Source organism: Hibiscus syriacus, unplaced genomic scaffold, assembly GCF_006381635.1.
Source record: "Hibiscus syriacus cultivar Baekdansim isolate YM2019G1 unplaced genomic scaffold, ASM638163v2 tig00110030_pilon, whole genome shotgun sequence".
Classification (NCBI taxonomy): domain Eukaryota; kingdom Viridiplantae; phylum Streptophyta; class Magnoliopsida; order Malvales; family Malvaceae; genus Hibiscus; species Hibiscus syriacus.
The window spans coordinates 1,451,752-1,459,545 of record NW_024062572.1 but is presented as its reverse complement, the minus strand read 5'-3'; the positions used below and the strand labels follow the sequence as shown (position 1 = coordinate 1,459,545).

The following is a 7,794-nucleotide window of genomic DNA, read 5'->3' as shown; positions in this document are numbered from 1 at the left end:
GTCGTGGAGTAGTGATGTCGATTTATCGCACAGAATTGGTGATCCATTGTACACTTTTAGTCTTTGACCATTCACCTTAAAAGTATCCTCATCATCCATGTTTGTGATTTTAATGGCTCTGTGGCTATGTACTTAATGTACTATGAAAGGCCCTGACCACCTGGACTTTAGCTTGCGTGGGAACAACTTGAGCCTTGAATTATAGAGCATTACTTGTTGGCCTGGAAGAAATTGTCAAGGCAAAATTTTTCCATCATGCTACTTCTTCGTCTTTTCTTTATAAAGACGGGAATTCTCATAGCCTGAGCTCTAAATTCGTCTATCTTATTTAGTTCTAATATTCGTCTTTCTCTAGCAAGTTGTGCATCCATATGAATTTTCTTGATGGCCTAATATGCCTTGTGTTCTAGTTCCATGGGCAAATGACATGCCTTGCCATAGACTAACTTGAATGGAGACATCCCGAGCGGTGTTTTAAATGTTGTGCGATATGCCCAGAGTGCCTCATCGAGCTTTGGAGACCAATCTTTCCATTTTAGGTTGACCATCTTCTCAAGGATCTTGTAGATCTCATGGTTAGAGACCTTAACTTACCCATTTGTTTGGGAATGGTATGCCCTAGAAATTTTATTGCGTATCCCATACCTTTGCAGCACATTGGCAATTAATTTATTATAAAAGTGAGTACCTTCATCATTGATAATTGCTTGGGGTGCTCCAAAATATGTGGATACATTTTTGTGCAAGAACTTTAACACACTCTTGGAGTCATTTTGAGGTGTTGCTATGGCCTCGACCCATTTAGATACATAATTCACAACCAGAAGTATATACTGATCACCAAAGGACAATGAGAAAAGTCCCAAAAAATTGATTTCCCATTCATCGAAGAGTTCAACCTCCAAAATATTCTGCCATGACATCTCATTTCTCTTCGATATATTCCTAGTGCGTTGGCATGGGTCACATGACTTATAGAAGTCATGTGCATCCTTGAATATGGTGGGCCTCTACAGTGGTCCTCATCCCACCAAAGTGCCCTCGACACAAGGATGTATGGCAATGAAATAAGATCTCCTTGTGTTCTTCCTCGGGGACGCTTCTCTAGATTATTTGGTCACCATATTTTTTGAGCAAGAATGGTTCATCCCAAAAATAATGGCGTACATCATGTTTGAACTTTTTTCAGCCCTGTCTAGATAAATCTAGAGGCATAATACCACTAACAAGAAAGTTAACTATGTCAGCGTACCACGACACTGCTGCGACAAATAAAATTTTCTCGACATGAAAATCCTCCTGAATATCCTTCATGTCATGGGAAGTATTTTTGTTCACTAAGCTAGATAAGTGATCTGCTACTTGGTTTCCAATACCCTTCCTATCATTCACCTCTAAATCAAATTCTTTCAACAAGAGTATCCATCTAATAAGCCTATACTTTGCATCATTTCTATTTACTAGCTACTTAATGGTAGATTGATCAGTATGTACAATGACCATAGTTCCAATAAGGTTTTCTCTAAACTTATCAAAAGCAAATACTACGGCAAGTAATTATTTTTCAGTGTTGCTATAATTAAGTTGTGCATCATTAAGGGTACGACTAGCATAATATATGACATGGAATATTTTACCTTTTCGTTGCTTTAGCATTGCCCCTATAGTGTAGTCACTTGCATAGCACATCAACTTGAATGGGGCGTCCCAATTAGGTGGAACAAAAATTGGTACAGAAACAAGTTTTATCTTCAGATCAGTAAAGGCATTGAGGTAGTCATCACGAATAGTTGATTTTGTTGAAGCAACATACACAAAGGCTTTGAAATCTTCAAAAAATCCTTGATAAAACACCTATAGAATCATGCATCCCCTAGGAAACTTCTGATTCCCTTCACAGTGGTAGATGGAGGCAGATTCTCAATTACTTCCACCTTGGATTTATCAACCTCGATGCCTTGGTGAGAAATTTTGTGTCCCAACACAATTACTTCTATCACCATAAAGTGACATTTCTTCCAATTTAGCACAAGGATGGTTTCCTCACACCGTTTCAGTACTTTAGATAGATTGCCTAGGCATCGGTCAAAGTCATCACCCGAGATAAAAAAATATCCATAAATATCTCCATGAAGTCCTCTACCATGTCTGAAAAAATTGCTAGCGTGTATCCATGAAACGTTGTCGGGGCATTACATAGGCCAAACGACATTCTCTAAAAGGCATAGGTGTCATATGGGTAGGTGAAAGTGGTATTCTCCTGATCTTTAGGTGCTATGGAAATCTAATTATACCCCGAATAACCGATCAAGCATCTGATCAATGAAAGAAAGGGGAAATGGTCTTTCTTTGTTGCCTTGTTAATCTTTCTATAATCCATACAAATCTGCCAGCCTATGACGGTTTGTGTATCAAAAGCTCATCATTTTTGTTCTTTACCACGGTCATGCCACCCTTCTTTGGCACTTATTGAATCGGACTGACCCAAGAGCTATCGAATATAGGATATATCACCTCAGTATCAAGCCATTTGATGATTTCCTTCATCAACACTTTTTTCATTATTGAATTAAGTCTCTTTTGGGGTTCCATTGAATTACTATGACACTCGTCTAGTTAGATCTTGTGTATGCATATTATAGGGTTGATTCCCTTCAAGCTCCACCCGAGAGTTTTTTGTGCTGTGAAAAAACATTCAACAAAATACCCTCATTTGTTCAATCTTCAGTAAATCCTAAGTTTTCCTCAATTGGAAAAAAATTCATGGGCAAATAGTTTTGCCTCCCTTATTTTGAAAAAATTCGCCTGGGCCAAAATTATTGTTTCTCTATGGCTGTAAAATATCGTTGGGTCAAAATATTTTACTCTCCTGTATCTTAGCAATGTTATCTTTGTACAGAGTATCATACTCATCTAGATGTAAAATTTTACCTTTACCAAAAAAATTCATCCCTTCTTCTTCATGTGGCTCCATGTCTCCAATGCAATGAAATTCTTCAGAATCATCTTGATATTTAAAAGTGTTGATATTTAAAAGTGTTGAAGTCATTGTTAGTGACACTTTGATCAACCACCCTCATTGTAAACTCTCCCTTCACGTAATTTATTAAAATGCACCCAGTGGCTAAGAAGAGAAGCCCAAGAATAGTAGGTGCATTTTTATCGGTCACACAGTCTAAAATAAGAAAATCTATTGGAAAGACAAACTTGTCCACTTTAACTATCACATCTTTAATTTTTCCCTCAGGACAAACATGTAATCGGTCAGCCAGCTACAAAATCACGGTGGTTAGTCGAGCATTACCCATTTAAAGTTTAAAAAATATGGACTTGGGCATCATGTTTACGCTTGACCCCAAGTCACAAAGGGCTCTCCCAACATACTTATCACTGATGGAGCATGGTATAACAAAGTTGCCATGATCTTTTTGCTTTAGCAGAAGTTTAGTCAATGCCGAACAATATTCTGTCACTATGGCAACATTTTCTATTCTTTCCACCTTTGTCTTTTTCGTGAAAATGTCCTTCAAGAATTTAGCATAGGAAGGCATCTGATCAATAGCTTCGAGCAGTGGAACATTGATATACAGCTTATCCAGGACATCAACAAACTTTTTGAACTGGATCTCGTCATTATGCTTCTTCAACCGTTGTGGGAATAGTAATGGGGCCTAATTTCATCTACTGTAGCTTGGGGTAAAACTCTTACCTTAGAAATAAATTTTCCTCCATTGGGTTGACTTGTTGAGCCCTCGTCCTTTTCCTTCTCCTCAAACAAATCTTCTCGTTCAACATGTTCATCTTGACCTTCTGGTTCTTCCTGTGTAGTTCCTTGGTGAGAAATTTCTTACTTCTTTCCCCCAAACTTATCATCAAGATTAATTTGGGTATCACTCCTAAGTGTAAGCGCACTGCACTAATCCTTTCTATGAGGCTTAGTGACCTCAGTATCACTAGAAAGACTTCCTTGTGGCCGAAAATGTATTGCCGTGGCAACTTGTCCTACTTGATTCTCCAACGTTCTCAATGATGACCTATGGCTTTGTAACAAAGCACCTTGATTCTTGATTGTCAATGAGTGTTCATGTATCAAGGTCTTTGTTGAAGCCATGAAATCTTTTACCGAGGCCATAAATTCCTACAGTGAAGCTCCGAGGGAGTTAGAATTTGAGGAAGATGTATTACCTTTATTGTTATTTTGATAGGGCATTTGTTGATACTTAAAACTTGAAGGTTCATAAAAATTTTGTTATGGCCTAATAAAATTGCCTTCATGGTTGTTGTTGTTCCCTTGATTACCCTAAGAAAAATTTGGATGTTGTCACCATCCAGGATTGTAAGTATTAGAGTAGGGTTTGTTGTTGCTTCTATTAAAATTGCTCACAAAATTGACGGACTCCTGGTTTTCTGGGCATTTAATCTCATGATGGTTGATGTGACAAAGAATGCATGCTAAGTTAGTTGCCTTGACTTTTTTCACCTCACTTGAACGCTGCAAATTTTTCAGCATGTTAGTTATGATAGAAAGTTTAGTGGAAACTGAATTACCGTCAAGTTCATACACTCCAGATATTTTCCTGCCAGTTCCAAGCCTTGTAGACGGGAATTGATATTCGTTGTTCGCTATCCAATCAAGGATATCAAAGGCTTCCTCGGGTGATTTGTCAAGAAAAGTGACATTCATCGAAGCAACCAACATCATGCGAGTAGGTGTGTTAACTCCATTATAGAACATGATGACTTGAGTCCAGTCATGGAATCCATGGTTGGTGCATTTATTAAGAAAACATTTATATATGTCCCATCACTCATACGTAAATTCATCATCACCATGGCGAAAACTTGAAATGTCATTGCAGAGCATGGTGTGCATATTGGGCAGGTTATATCGAAGCAGAAAAGTTTTGCATAAGTTAGCCCAAGATTTCATTAAGCTTGATGAGACTCCACTTAGCCAAACTCTTACTCGATTGCCCAAAGAGTAAAGGAATAATTTTAGCTTCAACACGTCCTCATGCACGCCTTGTTACGAAAAAGAGTCAAACTTCAAGGAAAGCACATACATGCTGTCTAGCATCTTTATTAGGTAAGCCTCCAAACTAACCGATAGAATTGAGCTTGTTGAACATTACCAGTTTGAGTTCAAAGTGGACTGCATGTATTTACGGTGCCACGATTCCAGGGTTGAGATCATCGAGAATATGATTTAAGTGATCTCGTATAGCTCGTGGTCTTGCAGTATTTTGGGGAATATTATTTGTCGCAACATCGGGATCTGCCTGATCTTCCATAGGGTTATCAGCTTGAAATTATAGTTGATTCATATAGCCTCTAGCACGCTAAATATTATATATAAGCAATCCATTTGCATACAATATATTCACATTAAGTTATCAAAAATATTGTAATAATATGTCGATACAAAATGTCATGACATCAAAGCCTTGAGCAGAGAAAACAGATAATGTGTCATGACATCAAGTAGGTCAAATACATACATTATAAAGATTCAAAATGTAACGATGAGGTTGTTCATCTGCACCCAACCAAAGGAACACCGGTCTAGAATTCTTTGAACTGTGTTTGCAGCCAAACCAACCACTGGTCAAACCTTACCCAACTCTTTCTCAACTGCTATCCTCGCACTTATCTCCATCTACATACAACCAAAAAACAAAAGCTTAGATACCCTACTAATTCGCAACCTGCAAATATTCAACAGTTATTGCCCTAAACATCCGTTGTAAACCAAAAATAAACAACATTCTCTACGCAGTGTGTGGTGACCAAGAGATGACAGAAATAATCTAGTTGCTTGTAAATATATGCTTCCATATACTACATATTACATGGAAAAATAAATGGTAGTTTAAACATAAAGAGCTCGTTATGGGGCAAAAAATGTTTAAAGGATTATCATGAAACCTTTCTCACAAGACGCCCATTACAGCATGGATAGTTTGGACAAACCATTCCTTTTTCAGAATCACCAATCAGCCGTAGGTTGACACTTCGTGTAGTATGTTTGCAAGTTTCATCGTCACACTGAAAGCAAAGTCAAACATTCCATCAACTCTAATTACTGCTCAACTCGAGTTTTTTATGTTGTATATTCGAGATTTTGCAAATGGTCTATTACCTTCATTAAGCCTTTTTAGTACATTGAAATAAACTCCTCCACTTGTCGTTTGACCTAACAGAGGACAAAGCACATCCTTTAGTTATTACGACTGTATATTGCATGCAATGTGTCATCTTCTAACATGTTAGGATGACCCGACAATCAATCAATCAATGTATGTCATGTTAGAGCAACATTCAAGTAAAAAAATCAACAAATACCTGGTTTGCTATCATTCCAGGAGACATTCTACCCATGTCACCTTCTTCTGGACATTTGGGGCAGCGCAGCGTTCACCAGAAATTGCTCGTAGATTCCTCTTGTTGCATTTTTTCTGGTTTCTCAACTACCACGCGGATTGAGCTGAATACAGCAGGGCAGTTAAAAGCGCCTGAACAACTTGGAAATGACAATGTCAGTGGCTCACATCCCTGATACCTGCGACACAAACCAATACATACATTATTTCATGGAAGAAGTACATCCATTGTCACTATACTCAATTAGTCAATTTCAATGAGATTTTTTATATATGATCTGGGATGATAAACAATAGAATTCAGCTATGACAAGTAATAATCAATATCAATCATTTATCTCCCTCATCTTTTTTCAACTCATCAGGATGACTAGCTCGGTATGCTATCCCCGTTGAATTGCTTGAACTAGACCCCTATCCAAGATAGAACAAAATGAGAAAAGGAATGGAAATCAAATTGAGATGAACTATAATAGAAGGGTCTGAATGCAGTCAATACTCAAAGTTCATATATATTTCTTAAAGAAATTGAAGCACAAACCTGTTCACAACAAATTATATATGGAATAGTATCACCAGCCGAGCATCCAGTAGAATAACCACTTTGCTTCATTCTGAGGGCCACCTATAAATTGGTTCAAGTAATATCCATCTAATGATTAGATACATGGTAGGGGAAATTATACAAGATTAGAGAGTAATAATGCATGAAAGACTAGTTATTGTTTGTTGAATTCACCTGAACATGAGGTTGGTTTTTGGCATCAGGGTATGCTTTAGGTGGTTTAGTCAATGTCTTTGTGATAATGTACTTCTCAAGTACTACTTGTCCATTGCACATTTCCTCTTGGACCTATTACAAGTAAACAAGTCAATTATATGATAGCAGTCTAAGTATACTTCAAATTACAAAGAAGTTTAAACGAATGATGACTGTAATAAACCATAAGCAGTAGCACCTTGAAATATTTTTATTGGCGAATGATTCCAAGGACCTAAGGCTTTCATTCAAGCACCAACCAAAAGAACAAAATAAAAATAGAACGAACGAATTATAAGTATCTATTAACCTTCATGAGATAGTTATGTAGTGATTCAACAACATCCTCACAAGACCTGTGAAATAGGACCCATTATGACAAATGCTCAGTGACCAAGTACCGCAGATATTGCCAACATGACATAAAAAATAACACAACTTAAAATTAAAAAATAAATAGAATATCACATACCCTCCGACAGGATCTGATTGAGACAGAAGTCACCTAATTCCTTTGACAATAAGCTCCAGTCACGACGAACCATATCAAGACCTTTCCGCTCAATAACCTATAACTAAAAGGTTATCTCTCCAATTCTTTTAGGAGTCAATGTGAATGAAAATGTATTTAAAAAATCAACAATGGCTCATATG

At 37.3% G+C, this 7,794-nt stretch overlaps 1 long non-coding RNA gene across 1 annotated transcript; it reads right to left on the bottom strand.

Annotated features, from left to right (window-relative positions):
- Positions 1 to 6,719: 6,719 nt before the first annotated feature.
- LOC120213558 lies at positions 6,720 to 7,157 on the bottom strand. The gene is made up of 3 exons (XR_005524800.1): positions 7,120 to 7,157; positions 6,922 to 7,005; positions 6,720 to 6,794 (listed from the first exon to the last, which is right to left on the bottom strand). It is a non-coding gene; the product is annotated as an uncharacterized LOC120213558 (long non-coding RNA).
- Positions 7,158 to 7,794: the final 637 nt, after the last annotated feature.